A 22146-nucleotide genomic window follows, 5' to 3' on the forward strand; every position below is an offset into this window, starting at 1 on the left:
TCTCAATCTCTCACACAGTCTCTCCGTATAGGCTTCTTAACAAACAAATTAATTACCAATAAAATATAGCCAAACAGTGATCTCATTTCATCCATACAATATTAAGTTTTCAACACACGTGCACACACACACACATATGTGAATGAAAAATAATCTTCATTTCGGAAATTCTTTTTAAACTTATTACACCATATAATGTTGCCTTTGGGTTGTCTTCCTTAAACTTTGGCTGAAATATCTCCTGACTAAAACTCATTTACTTGCAGGAGTTTCTGATACTCCCACTACCACCACCATCACCATCTGTTTAAATTTATTATTTTTAATTAATTTTTTATGTAATTTTTTTTTATTATTATTTTTCATTCATTTATCTTAATTATTTTATTATTGAATACTACTGAAGTTGTTGTTTCTAATGATTTCTTTCAAAATAGTGTTAATTTCATTTAACATAAGGAATGAATATGTTATCAACCTAAAGCAGTAGGAATGAAAATAAATATTATCTTTGTTGTTGTTGCTGCTGTTGCTGCAAATGATGTGGTGGTGGTGGTTTGACTGCTTTTTATTTATTCATTTTTTGTGTTCTTTTCATGCCAGCATGGAACATTGATATTGAATAACGATGATGAGTAAGGCAGTACTGATAACTCTTTGTGGCAGTAGTTCTCAAACTGAGGCATGTGTACCTTTAAGCATATGCATGAGGAATCGCAGAGGATTACATGAAGTTTGTAAAATCACTAGAACTTTTAACTAAATACAACTACCAAACCGCAACTTGTGTGTCTAGAAAATATGTGGTGTACCTTTTGCTGTATTTATCTATTTATTGTTGTAAGCAAGGGATTTTCAGTAATGCTTATAATCAAAAGCAAGTTTAGTGCAGCCCTGTCAACTGAGTTTGATATGGAGGTATTCCTCTTTGAAACTGTAACTTTAAATTACAATAGAATTGATTTTTGTTTTATATAGGCACAAGGCCAGAAATTTGGTGGGCATGAACAAGATTATACTGACTCTAATTTTTAAGTGGTTATTTTCTCCAGAAAGATCAAAGACTAAGTTGACCACAGGATTTGAACTGTTTAAATTAAATTAATAACAAATGAATGCATGCCTCCAAGGTACAAGTCCGGACAAGGTTATTTATGGAAGACCAGCAGTCCCCCATGCATACTAGCCTTCCCTCTTCACGCCTCCGATGTTATCCAAAGGAGAGGCAAAGGCCGATATAGCTTGGCACCAGTGACATTGCAACTACAGTTGAATGAACTGGAACAATGTGAAATAAAGTGTCTTGCTCAAGAACAGAACACGTAGCCTGTCCAGAAGTTGAAATCACTACCTCATGCTTGTCAGCCCAACACTCTACCAACAGATGAAGGGGTTAGCCAGTAGAAAAAGTATGAGAGCCCTGTTTTTAGGGTCTCCAAGACTACTTGCAGGAGGAAAGGAGGAAGATACGCTCAAACATGAGACTTGGCCTGAATGCTTGTAACAGAGAGGATTCCACTAAAAGTATCTTAAGTGCCTGGTGGTAGTGTTAAATTTGGCAATGGATTAAGACCTGGAATATTGCAAGGCTTCTTGTCTGACATTCTTAGAGTTTTACTAGTCCATGCTGTGGATTGGTACACTATTTTTATTGACTCTGGAAAGATGTAAGGAAAAATTTAACTTTATAAGATTTGAATTCAAAGCACAGAGTCAGACAAATACTGCAAAGGTATTCTATCCTATACTATAAAAACCGCTTGTTAGCCACCAAGGTTAGACCTAGTCAAAGAAACCTATGGTTAAAAACGTCCCAACTGTGACCATCTTGTCTTTCTGTAAACCAGAGAGTACATTGCCTAAAGTATCTTCTATATTGTGTTCACATTCTCATGAAACATTACATCCTTTTGGTCTGTGTTTTTGTAATTAAGTGGAATAAAGAAGAATTCCTTTCTTAAAACACAGGCAAGGGTGTGCAGCAGGAAGAGTATCCAGCCATACTAACATATTTGATGTGGTAAGCTAAGTCTGTTAGCACCCACTTTACAGTTAGTTTTTCATGTTGCTGGCACCCTTAGGTTTTCTGTCCAATGATTCTTATATACATGATTCTTTATATATATATATATATATATATATATATATATATATCATCGTCATCATTTAACGTCTGCTTTCCATGCTGGCATGGGTTAGACAGTTTAACTGGAACTCATAAGCCAGAAGGTTGCACCAAGTTCAAGTCTGATTTGGCATGGTTTCTATGACTGGATGCTCCGCCTAACACACACCACTCCGAGAGTGTAATTGGTGTTTTTTACATGCCACTGGCATGGGTGCCATTTACATGACACTGCTAATGGCCATGCCTATGACTTTATAGGTGTCATTTACACAACACTGGCAATGGCCACAGCTATGGTTTCACTTGGCTTGAGTCTTCTCAAGCACAGCATATCACCGAGGTCTTGGTCACTTGTCATTGCCTCCATGAGGCCCAACATTTGAAGACTGCATATATATATGTGGAAGTAGTATACTGAATGTTTAATAAACATATATTGAATCTTGCTGTGAAAATAGACAACATGAATAAATCACATTAGCTTCAGCAACCAGAAGTCATGATTGAATACAAACTAGTTTCACATTTCATTAATGACTCATCAGGGATCACTTACCACACCTACCTGTTGAAGTTAAGAAGCTCACAGCTTCTTAGAGAAATCGTATACAAATTACAACAAGCATAACAGGTTATCTGCAAGATCAATTTTCACAGCGAGATTAAATATATATTTATTAGATGACATTCTGTACATGATTTGTATGTACATAATTATTCATAACCACACTGTATTGGTAGTGTCATTATTAATATATTCAAGATGTCCTGAAAGACTGCTTCCGTAGAAAGAGAACTTTAAATGTTTTAAATTTTCAGCAAATGCTCAAATTATTTGAGGGTCTTTGATATCTAAGAATTTTTGACTCTGTTGAATATGTGAACTTTGAACCTTCTTGAGTGTGTAAGACACAGGTGAAGGAAGGAAACTCAACATTCAACAAATTTGCCACAAAATCTGTTTAACCCATTACCTTCCATAATTCTATTAACTGGAATTTTTTTTATGAAACTTTGATTTCTAGCATAAAATAGCCTTAGAAAGACACTGGAATGATCAAAATAACATTTTAAATAGGAATAAGCGAGATATTGGGTGAAAAATTAGCAAACCTCATTTGAATATCAGAGAAATATACCTAGTAGATATAGCAAAAAGGTTTGATATGTGTAAATATTGACAGATAATTACGAAATTTGTAATTTTTAAGTGATCTCATGTGAGATCACTGGTAGGTAATGGGTTAAAGGTTTTCTAAAGAATATTGATATTTTAGCTACTTTTTTTTTCTTTTTGTGAGTTAGTAAATTATTTACAAATTTGAATGTGTGTTTAAGTGAATTATTATTCCAAATAAGAGTTGATATTGTGAAACAAGAAGAAAATTGGAATTTTTTTTATCTATTTGATTTATAGCTAGTTTGAGCCTTGTGAAGATAACAGAGGAGCAAGATATATGGCACATTGCTGTACTCAAGAAGACTTGCCCACTGCAACAGATTTGATATCCTAAAACCTAGGTACCACGTAAAAAAGCATTTGTGTGAGTGCTGGTGTCATGTAAAAACACTGGTGTTGGCACCACATTAAGAGCACTCAGTACACTCTGTAAAGTAGTTGGCATTAGGAAGGGCATCCAGCTGTAGAAACCAAGCCAAAGCAGACTATGAAACTTGTGTAGCCCTGGCCTTGCCAGTTCCTGTCAAGCCATCCAGCCCATGCCAGATGGGAAAATAGATGTTAAATATTCATGATGGTGATGATGATGGTGATGATGATGATTGTTTAGAAGGCTCTTTGTTTCAACAGTGCTTAGGTTTCCTGTGTGTCCATCCCTCTATTATTTATTGTCAGTCATCCAACTTAAATTTGAGTGTGAAAGAATGTGAATTGAGCTTTTTTCTTTTGGACATGGATAGGGATAAGGGGTCAAATATATATTTAAAAAAAAACATATTTTTTGAAATTTTGTTGAATATTTCCGTCCTCCACCAAACACGTGTACTGATATTCAAAGGTAGATATGACTGCTTACTTTAATTATATATCATTACTGATTTCAGGTGGATTCTACAGGAAAGAAAACTGAGTTGTTTCATGCCTGGAGACCTAGGTAGGTAGTCATTTAAATGAACCTCATTTCCTGATCTATCTTCCTGGAAAAGTTTCATCTAAATAATTACTCAAATTAGTTGCAAAATGTGGTGGAGCACAATCATGTTGAAACCTTATTTTTACATCTTCCTAGCAAAGGAACGTCATCTAATTTATAACATAAAAAGTATTCTGACATATGAATAGATGTTACTAGTAGTATTGTAAAAACAAATATGAACCCATAAATCGTTCATCAAATGTCCTTGCAGAAACTTGGATTAGAGGAATATATATAACAGATTTTCTTCCTACGGATGCACACTTCTGAACATACGCATACACACAAAAATAAGCATGAGTGTTGTACAAAGGTTTATCATCGAGGCACTATTTTATAGCTGAGTGTGTGTGTGTGTGTGCGGGCACAGGTACGGATGTGTGGTTATGAAGTTCGCTTCCCAATCACATGGTTTCAGGTTCATTCCCACTGCATAGTACCTTGAGCAAGTGTCTTTTGTTATTGTCTTGGGTCAACCAAATCCATGTGAGTGGATCTGGTAAATCATCATCATTATTTAATCTCCGCTTTCCATGCTGACATGGGTTAGATGGTTTGACCAGGACTGGTAAGCTGGAGGGCTGTACCAGGTTCCAGTCTGATTTGGCATGGTTTCTACAGTTGGATGCCCTTTCTAACTCCAAACATTCCAAGAATGCAATGGGTGCTTTTTACATGTCACTTGCACAGGTGCCATGTACACGACACTGGCAACTGCCACGCATATGGTTTCACTTGGCTTGATGAGTTTTCTCAAGCACAGCATATCACCAAAGGTCTCAGTCACTTTTCATCACCTCTGTGAGGCTCAACATTCAAAGGAAATTGAAAGAAGCCTGTCCTCTGTGTGTGTGTGGTCCTTGTCTTGACATTGTGGGACAGTTGTAAACAAGTGTCACCATACATGTGATGTCATTTGTTTCCAATCTTCTGTGGAAAACATGTTTTGCTGAGGGTAATATTAGCTTGCTTGGAAACAGATGAGTGGTTGGTGACAGGAAGGGCATATGACCATAGAAAATTGACTTCAATGAAGTGGACTTTGAAACAATGATGATGATGTGGATATAATCACATGTGTGTTTGTGTGTATGTAGATCCATACACTCGTGATTAGAGTGTTTTGCACATGTTTGTTGTAGGTTCAATTACTGAACTAGTTAGTGTATTGTATCCTTGTGCAAGGCACTTCACATTGCTCCACTCTACTCAGTTGTGATGAGTACCAATCAGGAACTGCTGAAGTTCTCTCTTCCTTCAGCTCTTACATCCTGGATGCTCATGTGTGAGTGGGCAGAAATGGTTTCTGTGTCTGCTCATGGTTACATTGGCACCTAAAATAATTAGCAAAAACATGATACATGCCACCATGCTATACTGTCACAGAAGTGATGGATATACTGTAAATACATACATATGAGTATATATGTAAAAAAAAACACCCAGTATACTCTGTAAAGTGGTTGGCATTAGGAATCGCATCCAACCATTGAAACCAAGTGAAAGCCGATAGTAAAGTTTGGTAGTCTTCTGGGACACCAGCTTTTGCAAGACCATCCAGCCCATGCCAGCATAGAAAATAGATGTCAAATGATGATGATGATGATGATAGATATATATTCATTCTTTTATTGGTTTCAGTCATTAGACTGTGGCCATGCTGGAGCACCACCTTTTGTCGAACAAATCAACTCAAAGACTTATTCTTTGTAAGCCTAGTACTTATTCTATCAGTCTATTTTGCTGAACTGCCAAGTTACGGGGAACGTAAACACAACAAAATCGGTTGTCAAGTGATGGTGGGGGAACAAACACAGACACATAAACATATACATATGTATATATATATATATATATATATATGACAGGCTTCTTTCAATATCCATCTATCAAATCTACACACAAGGCTTTGGTCAGCCCAAGGCTATAATAGAAGACACTTGTCCAAGGTGCCATGCAGTGGGACTGAACCCAGAACCATGTGGTTGGTAAGCAAGCTACTTACCCCACAGCCATGTTGCGCCTATATCATCATCATCATAGGTATATCATCATCATCCTCTAATGTCCCTTTTCCATGCTGGCATGGGTTTGTACTGTTTGACCAGAGCTAGCAAGCAGGGAAGCTGCACCAGGTTTCAGTCTGATTTCACTTGGTTTCTATGGTTGGATGCCCTTCCTAATACCAACCACTTTACAGAGTGTGCTGGGTGCTTTTTATGTAGCACCAGAAATATATACACACATATATATATATATATATATATATATATATATATATATATATATATATATATATATATATATATATATATATACATGTAATGTATACACGTAATGTATAGTTGATGTTAGGAAAGGCATCTAGCCATAGAAACCATGGAACATGGATGTTAAATGAAGATGATTGTGTATGTATGTACAATGTGTATATGTTTGTATCATCTATAAAAGCCCCTCCTACAGTTTGGCAAAGTCCTGATAGGTTTTACCATTCATCAAATAATAGGCACCACTGTTATCCTTTTCTGTCTAAAAATGTATGAGTATAATTGGAACATTGTCATTATTATAGTTCAACATTTAAAAGTCACATCTTCCAAAAGTTTGAAGTTAGCTTCAAATATCACAAAAAATAAAAATTAATTTCTTCCATTGTTTCACACTTAAATTTGTTTATAATTTTGAAATATTCATGTTTTATGCCCTATAAATCAGACTGTTAATTTTCATAACGTTTGAATTATATTTCAAATTTGATAAAAGTTAAGTGTGATTTATAGAGCATAATGACTGAAGATTTTAAAAATATAAACAAATTTGAATGTAAAATATTGAAGCGATAAATTATGTTCTATCTTCCATGATATTTGAAACAACATGATAATTTTTTGAAAATATTTTTTTTTAATGTGTAATGACAGCATTACTGTGTGTGTGTGTGCATGTGTATACATATATATATTGCCTATATGTTTTTTTATGAAATATTATTGTCTCCTTCTGTTGTTATAGATTGATACTGATAGAACGCTAAGTAAACATGATTTTATAGTTATATAGAAATTTAAATGTGAAATAATGGAAGAACGAATTATTTTCTACTCTTCTAGATGAAATGATGTTTTAATAAGCAATTTTGGTAACCTATTTAAGCATCAGACAGTTCTAGCCCAATATTCATAGTCCGACTTCATTCTATGATCTCAAAGTAGTTGTTTGATATGTCTATGCAACATTATACTGTGAAGCTGACCAGAGAAGATGCTTCTTTGAAGATTATGTAGACTGATACAGATTGAAGTCTCAGTCTTGAAGTCTCCAAGCAAGACGAGGAACCATTTTATTCTCATTTTTCTATGCTTGTTCATCATCCTATCCTCAGCTATTTTAGTGTCATCACAACAAAAGTCAAATCTATAGCTTACCTTTGTCTTGTACAAGCACATTCTCATTGAAATTACTGTTGTTCCCACATATTTCAGCATCCAGGCAATAATGGGTATCTCTGCTATGTTTGTATGTATACATATAAGACATGCATATCTAACCCACACAGACTCACTATCTTCTCTCATTGTCTCCTCTTTCTTCCTGTTTCTCCAAGTGCAACTACTATAGCCTTCTTGACCCACCTGACCCAGCTGTTTCACCAACTTGTGTTAATCCTACTGTGTATAGATTTAGAACTTAACTATGGAATTTGTATTTTAAAGAGAGAGAGTAAGCAGTCTGTTGAGGGACATTTGATGTCTATTGCTGCCATTATTAATTGATGCTGTCACCATTTATTTGATCTATTCTGAATGACTTTCTGGTCTGCCAAGAGTGCCTATATTAGGTCACAGCTGCCTTTTTACTTCTTCTTCTTCTTCTTCTTCTTGTAAGAATTTTTGAGTATATTTTCTTTTTGTTGATGCTATTCTGAATAACTCACAACTTTTTCTCCAAAGCAATTTCTTAAAACAACTTGTATGCTTCGTTAATTCTGTCTGTCTATGGTTTACAGCATTCCAAAGATTTCTAATGATGACTTTTGAAATAATTACCATAGCGATTCTATAATAATAAAAACCTCAGCAAAACAACAACATAAAAACATCAGTAAAACATTTAAGCAACTTCTGTCACTGCCACCACTACCACCATCAAACATCAATATTGTTGTTGTTGTCATCATCATCATCATCATCGGCAGCAGCATCTTGTAGTAGTAGTAGTAGTAGTAGTAGTAGTAGCAGCAGCAGCCTGTTTCCTTATCTACATCAATATTAAACAATTTATTGATTTCTTTCTTTCGATGTTACTGAAGTTTTCTTCCTCTTGGTAAGTTTTGATGATTTCAGTAGTAGTTCTTCCTGTTTTTCAGTTCCCTTGGGAACCAATACTAATATTTCTATCCTACCCTGCTACCCAGTAAATCCAGCAACCAAAAAATTTATATGGCCCAGACAATTTTTTTTTTTTTGCTGTATGGGGTTGAGATAGTCAGACTAATAACAAATATTACCCCCTTTCCAACCCAATTCCATTTCCTTTCATGACCCTTCCAATCTATTTTGATTTGGAATTTAGGTCAATAAGCTGTCCCCAAAGGAGGTTACGTTTTTTCTTTCCTACCCACTTTTTAATATCTTTTCTAATACCCCAAACACTCAAACATATTCTTCTTCTTTTCTTACTTAAATCCTAAGATTGTCTTTCTTTATACTTTGCTTTGTTTATTTTTTATTTTTTTAAGCATTCATGGTACCCCACCACTACCACCACCACACTTTTTATGTCTTCAAAAATTATGAAATTATTTGTTATATGTCTACCATTATACCTAGTCTCAGAGATGCTTGTTTTTGTCTCACTATAGTTTTCTGTTTCAAATCGACTTTCTAGTTCCAAAGACTACACGCAAATATTATGGTAATTTCCTAACTTAACTATTGATTAAATTTGTTCATTCAGTCAATGATGAAGAAAGAGTTTTATGTTAACATTATTTGTTGGTCATTTATGTATGTATTCATTTATTTATTAGTAGATATCTAGTGGTTCTATATGACCGGCAAACTTCCCCTCCTTATCTATCTCTCCTCTTTCTCATCCCGTCCTCCATTTTCTGGCATATTTCCAATTTAACTAGCCATTTCTTCTTTTGTTGTTGTTATATCCATGACAACAACAAGAACAATGAAGAGATATCAACACTAGAAAGTGGAGATGCTTCAGAGTATTAGGGTGAATAGAAATACTTAGATAAAATTCAGAAGTACAAGTGTTATCGAAGTATATTTAATAACTTAATCTTTAACAACCAAACTTACTTGATATAAGGGCTGACCTGACCTAAGCAACAACAACAGTATTTTGAAGGGTCTCGTTGTTGTTTAGACCCAGGTCAGCCCTGATTGAGCTAGTCATTTGTGACCAGTGCCAGCGCTAGGAAGTGCAGGGCCCAATTAGAGAATTGTCAGTGAGGCCCTCTTCTCTACAAAAGCTAAAGATTGATGTTTTATGCTTTGTGTAGTATGCCAGTCCCAGCCAAAAGGTATTGAGGGCTCGAGGCTCCACCATTAGCCATAATGATATACTAAAACTTCATCATAGCATCCTCCACTCGAGCGTGTCCATGGGGTTCTCTCTTGGTGCAGGGCCCAATTTGAACAAATCTGTTTAATTGGCTTAAAACCGGCCCTATCTGTGACCATCTTACTTTGGGATAATTGGGGAAATTTGGTATTGAATGACCAGATTAGAGATCTTCAATTCTGATCAAATAAACTTTTGGTTTGATGCCATTCCAGCCATGCTCATTGTTGAGTATTTAGGTAGCATTACTTGTACTAAATTTGACAAGACATTTTGTTTGTGACTCTAATGCAAGAATGCCAGCATACTGCCAGTGGGCTGGATCTGGCCCCCAACTCAGTTTTGTAAAACAAATTTTTATTTTAAAATATTGTATAATATACGTCACTAGCATTTGTTCAGATTAGGTGCCCAACTAGATTTAAGATTAACACTGTTTCTGATTAGTCAAATCAGTACATCTAAAGGAATCTTTTCTATCTCAACCAATAAGAAAGAAGCTTATGGATCCATACACTAAAGAATGTGACCTGTTTCCTTTTTGTCTATACAGGCAAAGCCAAATGGAAATAGTTCAGTTCTTTTTTGTTGTTTTTCTTTTCAAATTTATGCACCCATTTGTCTGAATGGATTCTAGTGATATATATTCAGATGGATATATCTGAATGGATTCTAGTGATATATATATAAACAATAATAAAAGGTTTTGCTGCTGAAACAATGCAAGATTTCTACCAAGCATTGAAATTTTCAAGAACTGTGTGCATTCATTTGGACAATTTCTATCTTCTTTCTTACTGTATGGATTGTTGCTTAAAGAGATCTGTAATACACCAAGTAGAGGAGGTTTTTCAACACATCTCTGCAACACAACTTTTACTAACATCTCATGTTTTTCCTTTCTTTATTATTGATAAAATTGATATAACATATATTGATCCCTTTAACCATTTACTTTGACCTACATTATAAATAGGGATTTTCAGAATAATTGTCCCTATCTAACTTCTGAGAACTGCTTTATGCTTCAAATTGGCCTCCAAAGCCAAATGAGTTTGACATTCTTGCTCCTAAACATGTGTGGTATTCAGATACATCACTTTTCATTGTGAGTTCAAATCATGCCAAACTCAACTCTCTTTCATCCTTCATGAGTTGATGAAATAATTACCAGTCAAGTACTGGGATCAATGTAATTGACTGTATTACACTGCACCAAATTTTTTAGCCAATGTTAGAAATCAATATTTATTGTAAATATTGGTTTGTATATGAAAGAGAATCCAGTTGCATGATTATATACATAAGTTTGTTAACCATTTAGCATTTAAACCAGCCATATTCAGCTTAAATATTCTACTTGCTTTATATTCAAACTGGCCATTTCTGGCCTCTCATACCTACTTACAATGTCATTCTAACAATAAACAATTACATCATTGAAATTTTAAAGCTATGAGATTATTCATGATTAGTTCAAAACAATGTGAAGAAATAAGCATTACATTTGAAAGAGTAAGGTTAATAACACTAGAATTATCATATTCCTTCCCCACACCCAAACATCATGGGGGGAAAGTCAGAATTTCAACTAATAGCTGTCTTAAAGGAGAACCTACAGTCATGGCCAAAATTTGGAACATGGGTCTGAAAATTAGAATTTATATATTAAATGCCCAAAGTTATATTTGAACCAAATTGTACTCGGGCATAACAATTAATATTTTTTTTAAAATGTTCCAAACTTTTGGTCATGACTGTAATTGTATAATGCAATCCAGTATACACTATTCCCCAGAAAAGACATGGCTTGAATGCCTTTGATCATTGGTATATCAGGTTATGACTGACCTGGTGCTAAACAATGTCAGCTACTTGATCTTTGGATATCTTTAGCAAATATCCAGCCCAAACTTCTGATCCATCTATACCCATTTTTTCTTTTTTTTCTGCAAACATTGATCTGCAGGATGGGTGTTAACACCCCACCATCAATCCTTCCAAAAAAGAAAGCTTGCAAAGATCATAAACACTGCCTTTCACCTTCTGATTAACTTCTTGTAAACGCAGAAGAAAGATGTCATTAGTTTTTAAATGCTGTGATGAAGTCAGTGAAGTGAGATTTTGAGAAAAAGAGAGTATTTAGTGAAATAACCTGCCAATTGGTTGATAGGGCCAAAAGAAAGAAGAGAATAAGGCAGTGTTTTTTAATCTTTCTTTTCATGTATTTCTCTCCTTTATCAGTTTCACTTCTCTTATTCCACACACTTCACATATGCTAAGAGGAAAAGTAGTCCTATTCACAACACAATTCATTGCTTAATATTAAGAACTTTATATTACTTAGAATCTTTAAAAAATCAAAAGTTAGGAAAATAAATCTAGCAAAAACGGTGCCAATAATGATATTGTTCAACCTAAAAGCAATTTCCTCCAATGGAATTCCAAAATTACCCGTGAATCATAAAATTTCTCACTTGGATGAAAATTTTCCCTACATTAAGTAAATAGACAGAGTAAATAGAATTATTATATCCTGTAACAAGGTGTTTCATTGTTGGGAAAAATATGAAATATTTTTATCAAAGGAAAATAAAGAAAATTTCATTTCAAACACTTATATTTATCGTATTATGTACCTCAAGCTAACAAACAGTTTGAGCACCACCAACCTGTGGAGCAAATTCAATTTTCTGTTGAAGCCCTTTGAATATGACATGTTCAAATTTGTATAACAGCCTACCTTCAGTAGACAGCAAGTAGTGTATGTTGCTGTACTTCTTGTTTAAATTCATGCCAACCTTGAATAGACAAATCTAGAACAAAAAGTATTTTAATCATGACCAAGTCGTTTCTATATATGCAACGAAACAATAAACTAGAAATCCCCAAACGAGTATTATCCTTACCATAATTAGAATCCCAATAAAGGACAATCACATAATATTAATGTATGGTATGATATATATATATATATAATAAAATCACCATAAGCCAAGAAACCATAAGCAAGTTCAGTTTTACAAGAACTAGAATTTCAATGAAAGACAACTTAAAACCATGAAAACACAAAACACAATCAATAAGCATATCTAATCCCATCTTCAGCTGTCTCACACACACACACACGATAACTGAAAGGCTCCGACTTCCAATTTTGTATGTGGCATTCACAAAGATTTTTAAACCAAAGCACAAAGGATAAGCGTTTTCTTCAAACTTTCATTCCATATTTCAAAAAATATTCACTGTCTAAATATTTCAAAAGAAAAGCATGCTTAGTTCACCAGCTGATAATCGGAAGTGAGTAACTCTGAGTACTGGAAATTGGAGCCTTTCAGTTATTATGTATTAAAGAATACTCTACTTTCGTATTGAGCTCTGTAATTTATTGTTTCTGGTGAATAAACAGAGATTTCATCATCATTTGATGTCTGTTGGCATGGGGTGGACAGTTTGACAGGAGCTCACCACCCAGAGAGCTGTCCAGGCTCCAGTTGTCTGTTTTGACATGATTTCTACAGCGGGATGCCCTTCGTAATACCAATCACTTTACAGAGTGTGCTGGGTACTTTTTACATACTACCAGCATGGGTGCTTTTACGTGGCACGGGCAAGAATGCATTTTATGTCGTACCAGCATGAGTGCATCTTATATGGCACTGGCACAAATACATTCTATGTGGCACCAACATCCATAAGAGAAAGACCTCTCAGCTGTGAGAAGAGCTGGCAGAATTGTTAGCACACCTGGCAAAATGCTTAGTCCGTCCTTACATTCTGAGTTCAAATTCCGCTGAGGTCAAGTTTACCTTTCATTCTCTCGGGATCAATAGATTAAGTACCAGTTGAGTGCTGGGGGTCGATGTAATCAACTAGTCCCCTCCCCACGTTTCAGGCACTTTGCTTATTGTAAGAAAGGATTATTATTATTATTAAGAGGTTGACTTTGTCTTTTACCCTTCCAGGAACAAGAAAATTAAGTACCATTTTTGAGTACTGGAACCAATGTAATTGACTTGTTTTCCCCACTCCTCTAAAAAATTGCTGGCCTTGTGCTAAAATTAGAAAGAACTATTATTTTTTGTTATTATTATTATTATTATGGTATATAACCTTTAGCTTGCAGAATCATTAGTGCATCAGATAGCAGCATATCATCAATCTTTATATTCTAAGTTTAAATTCTACCAAGGTGCACTTTGTCTTTCATCTTATAGGCTCAATGAAATAAGTACCAGTTGAACCCTGGGGTCAGTGTAATTGACTCACTCCCTCAAACTTGCTGGCTTTGTGCCAAAATTTGAAACCATTATTACTATTATATAAAAAAAAACACCATCATTCTCATTATTATTAATATTATAAAAGAAATTGCTGTCATCATCATCATCAGTGCTGATTCACCAAGCCACATTCATAGCAGTGGTACCTCAGCTTCACTGAATGCAACATTGAATTAGCATATAACATTCAGCATTCCTCAAGAGCCAATTCTGTGTGTAGTTTCTCGACCTAGAAACAACACACCAATTCTCTCTCTCTCTCTCTCTCTCATCACATTCTACCATCTTAAAAAAAGAAGGGAAAATACTATAAGGATTTAGTTCTAGATATACTAATCTGCGAAAAAAAAAAAAATGCAGGATAATCATAGATGGTATGCCTTTGATCATAGTTTTGTTGGTTCAAAACTGACCTGTGCTGAAGTAACAACAACATATGGCTATTTAAATTGGTTCTCTACTGACTTTGCTATCTCCACTGATAACAAAACATAATAATAAATCATCCACGAAAGTTTTAAAGAGAAAGAAGCATTTCTCTATAAAATATTTGAAATTACATTTATCATAGCCATTTCCTGATTGACTAGACAAGCAGTTTCCTAAACTAAGTTCTTCTAACTTCCTGTTGTGTTGATCTTCTGCAAGTATCCCATAAGGATTCTGCTAGAGAATTTCTTTAACCTTTTGCTTGTTGGCCCATAAACCATAAACTTAATTCATACCATAAATAATGTGAGATGCCTTCAAGTCATTGGGCAATACTCTACATATGTAGCTGAAAAATAAAATGTCACTATTAGTTATTTATATGTAAAAAAAAAAAAAAAGAACAAAAAAACCCCCATCTCATCTAAAGACACCTGCTTTGATTGTATATGTAAGTGTATGAATTGATAAAACAATCTATCCTACAGGTTCAGATCTGACCATGTGGTTAAGGAGTTTGTAACTAGATGATTCTAGGTTCAATCCCACTTTGGTCATATGAGTTTCTTCATAAATATACATGTATGTATGTGTGTGCTTATGTTGTGTCCCTCTATGTCTTGTAACTTAACAGTTCAATAAATAGAGAATTATAAAATGAGTACCAGACTGTAATAATATTGGAGTCAATATTGTCCATTAAAGCAGAACCAAAGCATAGATAGCTGCAGTTTATTGACAAAAGCCAGTGGAAGAGTGATTTTTTTTAATGCTAATTTGGAAAGAAAAGATATGTAAAAATGATATTGAGAAAGAAAAGAAATTTTTGATTGATAATATTGACTTCTTTTTTATTTAGAAATAAAAAAATATAAGGTTAGTTTTTGTAAAGAATGGCATGCAATTCAATGAATTATGTGCTATATACTCCTTCTTATTTTATCAATCTCAGATTGATAAATAGGTAAAATCAGAGCCTGGTGAGCTTTGAACTCAAAACACAGTGAATAGAAACTAAACACTTAAAAATTATAATTTCTGAAACAATTAACCTTATCTTTAGCCCTTTATAAAATCAATCTCCTTATGACCACCCTTGGTTATTAGATCAAAACTTCTGGTTTTCAAATAATACAAAATTTCAGGTTAATCTATGTTCCAAACATCAGCTTAATAATGACAAAGTTATTTTATTAAGTCGCTGCTATAATATATAATACATAATATATAGCTATAACATATATAATTATAGCAGTGACTCTGTCTAAGAATATCTGAAGAAGGAATTGTATTCCGAAATATCATCAGACTATAGATAACTAAATTACAACAGGTATATAATCCATCTTTTGTATTATAGTGCATTGTTGTACCATTCAAAACTTTTTATTCTTTACAAACAATACACAGTGCTTCAAGCGAACTACAATACTCTCCGATCAGCATTTATCCATGGGTGTGCAGGTATTTTGAAAATACTTTATGGAATGGCAACCATGCTCTGCATGATTACGGGCTACCCTTGGCAAGGCATAGCACTCGTTCATCCACCCTGTCAAGGATACGACAAAGTCATGGGACTGCAGCATGACAGATTGTGAAGAGGCAGCAAAAGAGCTCAACTGAGCCAACGGTGCTCCTTACATTGATGCTGAGTGGGGAAATCCTAGAAGATCAATGGTCAGGATCACCAAGCTCTGTAAAGAGAGTAACTGAAATGCATCCATAGGGATGGTATCCATGGTTGTGTAACGAGCTAATGAAAGATTCATTATGATTCAAGTTCCCAATTCAGATTCATAATAATGGAATTGGATGTCAAGAGAGTCATGTGAATCTGTGAAAAAATATCCAAAATATTGTCAATTCATGTGATTATAATCATTTACATATCAATAAACTCAAGAAAGGTTGGGTGTTACTGATGGCTTTTTTGTATTTATATCTACACTGCGTTTCAGTTGGTTTAGTTGCCAATCATCTTCAGGTCTTGTTATTCCTGGATAATATTGTTGTTGTTATCATCATTTAATGTCCCCTATTCCATTCTAGCATGGATTGGGTAGTTTGACAGAATCCAACAAGCTAGAAAGCTTCTGTGAGTTCCAGTGTCTGCTTTGGCAAAGTTTCTATGACTGAATGCCCTTCCTAACACCAACCACTTCACATAGTGTACCGAATGGTTTTTTTTTTTCATTGCACCAACACCAGTGATGTCACCAAGTAACTTGCAAAACACTACACCTTGTATTAAACTGGTTATAAATTAGAAGCCTTTACTTTTAAACTAAGGGTAGTAGGGCTCTTATCAACTAAGTCGTGTACATTCAGCAGCAGCCTATCTTTGATTTACAAGTAACAGTTCCTAGTTCAAATTTACAAGTAACAGTTCCTAGTTCAAATTTAATTAATGTACTTGGACAAGAACAAGAAGTTTGATGAATGGGAATGTAGTGTAGTTATAGATAGTTTTTTTCTTTTAAAGAAGTTTCATTACTAAAGATGTTAATATATATATATTTTTAAATTAGGCAGTCAAATACTTAAGTTATTACAGAGTAAAATCAGAAATCTGGGGAAATTGGTGTTGCAAACAAAATTTAGTCCATAGGTAAGTTCATAAAACAACTCAATAAGTTCAATATATACCTGAATGTAGTTGGAATTAGCAAACTCTTTTAGAAACTCTCCTTTAAAGTATCTTGAATCTGATATGCTCTCCTGTTTCTGCCAACTTACAGACTTATTATGACCTGCAATAGTCTGTAAAAATGGAAAGATGACCAAGATAATGACCATTAGACAGGCTAGTTTACCTTACTGTTCATTTACAACCATCACTTGATGTCAAGACAAGGATACTCACACACACATATACATACATGACTGGTGTCTTTCAATTTCCGTCCACCAAATTTGCTCACAAGGCTTGGGTTGGTGCCTGGAGCTATAGTAGATGTTTGCCCAAGGTGTCACACACAAAACCACATGGTTAAGATGAAAGTGTGTCAACCACACTGCCATGTCCTCCGCATATATAAGTTTGTGTGTATTAATGTACATATTTATGTGTGTATATTATATGTAAATATCATCCACATGTATATATCTATATATGTGTGTGTGAAGAGAGACACATACAAACACCCATACACATATGGATACAATCTATCTATATATCTATATCCATATATCAGCATAAAATTTTAACATTGCTGAGAACACCGATAAACTGGTGCTTTGAGATGAAAATCCTTTGTGGTATTTGTTCCGCCTGACTTACACAAAGAATCGTTTTTACCATTGTAAATGCAATGAAGCGGAGATTGGCCTATTGGAATCCTGTAACCAATGGCGCTACATTTTTCATAAAATGCTACATTAAAGAAGTAAATAAGTTAAACATTTTTAGTATTTTGATATTACATACATTTCTATTTTCATATTTATACATAGGTTAAAGCAGAGAAATGGCAGAATTGTTAGCATGCTGGGCACACTGCTTAGCAGCATTTTGTCTGTCTTTATGTTCTGAGTACAAATTCCACTGAGGTTGACTTTGCCTTTCATCCTTTTGGAGTTGATAGAATAAGAACCAGTTGAGCACTGGGGTTGATCTAATCAACTTACTCCCTCCCCCGAAAATTTCTGGCATTGTGCCAAAATTTGAAACCAATATTCATATATAAGTGCAGACATAGCTGCGTGTATGTGTGTGCATGTGTGGTTAAGAGGGTCAGTTTGGTTTCGGGTTCAGTCCCATGGTTTCGGTTCAGTCCTGTTGCATGGTAACTTGGACAAGTGTCTTCAATTATCCCTGGGTCAACCAATGCCTTGAAAATGAATGGAAACTTTGTCAGAGCTGTGTGTGTGTGTTTGTTCCCCACCCCCTGTTTGACAATAGGTGCTGGTGTTTAAATCATCAAACTTAGTGGTTCAGTGAAAGAGACTGATAAAATAAGTATCAGACTTTAAAAAAAAAACATAAGTACTAGGGGCAATTTGACTAAACCCTTCAAGATGTTGTCCCAATATGGCCATAATCCAATGACCGAAACAAGTAAAAGATAAAAGATACAATTTTGATGTAGTTGTAGTTGTTCATAAGAACGTTAGCCCTGATGAAAGCAGACCTATGATCAAACATGTTCCAACCATGACCATCCCATCCATTTATATATCTAGGAGTACATTGTCGAATGTGTCTATCCATTATATTTTTCTTCTCTAAATGGTAGGATGTGCTTGAGGGAAATCTATTTGCCATTTCTAGCAGGTTGAGTGATTACATAGAGGCTCTGTCATTTCCCATATTATTGTAAGTTGGTTAACTTTTCATTTTTATCACTGAAGTAGGAGTGGTTGAAAGAGTGGATTCTGTTCAGTGAACCATATCCACCTACCTATTGCACAGCTAAGTAAACCATGGCAGGAAAAAATTAAGTTTGATATCTTATTTACTTTGCTGTTTGGTAGATCAATAGATCATAAGAGGCAGTTGGTGCTAGTAAGAACACTCTACTATTTACCCATATCATATTGTACCCATATAACTGTTCAAGTGTATGTATTAACTTTTCTTACCTAATCAGCAATAAGTATAAACCACAAAGGAGTCATTATGTGGTCCCATGACCTGCTAGAAATAGACGCCAAATTTCCCTCATGTATTGTCTTGAATATTGTAGTCATAGATGCACTATGTCTAACCAAGAATAAAATATGAGATGGTCAAAGATGGAAAGGGGGTAAACAACAACATCACAAAGGAATAGGAATATAAGTTGAAGTAAAATTAGTGGAAAAAGGAAAAAAATTCAATATCTAAAAATGGTTTTAAATTCTTATTAGCATTATATTCAATGTGAAGCCTCTATAACAGGTCTGTAGTTTGTTTCCTTTTGCAGAATATGGTTTATCAATAAAAACATTCACTAGAAAGCTTATTATGAAAACAAAGATAGATAAACAAACAAACATAACAGTTTTCAACCATTGGAGAATGTTCTGCTAGTCTGTAAGAAACCTCAATGACCTTTGGTCAGTATAACTTACACCCAGGAGAAGCAGTTTGATTGATGGCTTACTACTGATACCACTTAAAACATTTACCAATAACTACTGTAATACAAAGCCCTAAAACTAAAGTCCTAGGGATTTGATTAATTCTTGTGATACCTTAGTTAGGAATGATACACATGAGATTAATATCTATAATTGTGATAAAAGATTAGCATCAAACATCAAAAAGTTGCTAATATATGATATCGGAGAAGCGATATGATCTATTTTTCACTTTTCTATTTGCTTGTGCACTTGAGATTTAAGTATCAGCCAATGTCTAAACTATTACTAAAACACATACTACAACTATCAACTTACAACTTTTCTGTTGTGGGTCGGAAAAGATATAGGAGGAGGAAGTGGTGTGTATGCATGCATCTGCTGCTTGAGAATTGAATTTATTTTCTGCAGGGCATTTACAATACACAATGTACATAATTTAAAAATTTAAATTACTCTCCCAGTTGTGTAGATTCTGTTGCTAAGTGGATCAGAGTACTGTTGATATTGAGAGGATGTTGAATTTGCCAGTTGGTTAAGCATCAGATTCCGATAGCAAAGGAAACAAGTTTAATTAGATTCTTTCTACCTAGAATTTAATCTTATTTTACTTTCTAATTTATAGAGCCAATTCCATAAAAGGTATTGAGATTTAGGCTTCAGCGTCTCTTGTAATTAAAGCAAGTTTCCTTCACATCATTCAAAAGAGATATATCGAACACGTTGAAGCATATTCTCATAGTGTGTATGCATGCGCCTCTATACACACACACACAAAGGCACAGGTGTAGCTATATATATGTATATATATAGGTACAAATGTGGCTGTGTGGTTAAGACACTTGCTTCCCAACCACACAGTTCTGGGTTCAATCTCACTGCATAGCACATTGGGCAGGTGTCTTCTGCTAAAAAGCCCCAAACTGACTAAAGTTCTACCAGTGGATTTGGTAGATAGAAACTGAAAGAAGCCTGTCATAAGTGTGTGTGTGTGTGTGTGTTACTGCCTCTTTGCCTTGGCGCCACATGATAGTTGTAAATAAACATCATTGTCATGTAAACGGGTATCCTTTGTTCCTTATCTTCAATGAAACATGCCTGGCTATGGGGAAATATTACCTTACTTAAAAACAGGAGCAAGTCGGTGACAGGAAGAGCATATGGTCATAAACAATACACCTCAACAAAAATTCCATGTCAGTATGGAAAAGTGGACATTAAAACGATGATGATGATGATTGTGTGTGTGTGTGGACATACACACACTTTTATTTTTTTGTTTGAGTCAATGGCCTGCAGCCATGCTGGGGCACTGCTTTGAATAGTTTTAGCTGATTTCCTATTAGCCCTAGTACTTATTTTCAAGTCTTGTTCTTATTTTATCGATAACTATTTGTCAAACTGCTAGGTCACAGAACATAAGCAAAGAGCACCTCTTTTTAAACAGTATCAACATAAAGACAGAACACAGAAACACACACATATTCACACTCAGGATTTCTACACTGTGTAACAATTTCAAATTGCTATGTCTTCAATGCGGGTATGGCTGGATGGGTAAGAAGTTTGCTTCAGAACCACAAAGTCCTGGGTTCAACTCACTGTGCAGCATTGTGGGCAAATGTCTTTCAAAGTAGCCTTGTGTCAGCAAGTATGGAAAACCATGTAGTAACCTATTGAATGGACTGTACCTGCATTCCAAATGTTCAGCCTTGTAACATGTGGTTATATAGAAATAGATATAGATATAAATATGCATGTATGTGTGTGTTTCTGCATTTTCTATTTATAATATTCCTCCCTGATCCATTGATCTCAATCATCCGAAGATCATAAATGAGAAATTCGGGAGTAATGATTTGTGAAGTTTCCAGATTCCAATAAATACAGTAAATAAACTCCACCTTCAGTATTCAATAGACTCTTTTCTCCTTCTTCTTCACACTCTAGTGTTCATATATGCATACGCACAAGGATATTATGTATAAAATTCGTTAGAAAATTATGGTTTTCTTATTTTATTACTACTTTTCTATTCTGAGAAAAGAGGAATTAGAATGACTATAACCAAGATGAGAGGAGCGTACTGAGATGTGGAGAGCTTACATAGATAAACAAACTAAAAGACACCGACCTTTGACACCTCCAATATTGCAATGGAAGTTTGCCAATAAAAGAACAAAATTGAAAGATGCCGTTACACTGATCAGTTTCAATTTCAATCCTTCGCAAAGCAATGATGGAAAAATCCCGACTGCTAAATTTAATCATAATCTTCATTATGTATGATAGGGTGGTGTGTTTTGTCTTGGTTTTGTTTTCAGTGAAATCTTGCTCATACAGCAAAGCATTAATATTAACAGTACCACCACCACCACCACCATTACCACCACCACCACTATTACCATAATTTTTGCTATCATCATTATCATCACTGCTTTTGTTATCATCAATATATCTGTCATTGTTGCCACCATCATCATCATATCACCACCATCGT

At 34.7% G+C, this 22146-nt stretch overlaps 1 protein-coding gene and 2 long non-coding RNA genes across 3 annotated transcripts in view; 1 reads left to right on the top strand and 2 right to left on the bottom strand.

Moving 5' to 3' along the window:
* Positions 1-8034, bottom strand: part of LOC128249272 (uncharacterized) — a 32246-nt gene extending 24212 nt beyond the window's left edge. The window contains exon 1 of the long non-coding RNA XR_008265363.1: positions 7713-8034. This is a non-coding gene — a long non-coding RNA (uncharacterized LOC128249272). The remainder of the gene's footprint in view (positions 1-7712) is intronic.
* Positions 4214-22146, top strand: part of LOC106881088 (uncharacterized) — a 465749-nt gene continuing 447816 nt past the window's right edge. The window contains exon 1 of the mRNA XM_052972353.1: positions 4214-4242. The gene's annotated coding sequence lies outside the window, so the exon portion shown is untranslated. The remainder of the gene's footprint in view (positions 4243-22146) is intronic.
* Positions 17260-22146, bottom strand: part of LOC128249275 (uncharacterized) — a 48812-nt gene continuing 43925 nt past the window's right edge. The window contains exon 3 of the long non-coding RNA XR_008265365.1: positions 17260-17345. This is a non-coding gene — a long non-coding RNA (uncharacterized LOC128249275). The remainder of the gene's footprint in view (positions 17346-22146) is intronic.

Source organism: Octopus bimaculoides, chromosome 13 (assembly GCF_001194135.2).
Source record: "Octopus bimaculoides isolate UCB-OBI-ISO-001 chromosome 13, ASM119413v2, whole genome shotgun sequence".
NCBI classification, from domain to species: Eukaryota; Metazoa; Mollusca; class Cephalopoda; order Octopoda; family Octopodidae; genus Octopus; species Octopus bimaculoides.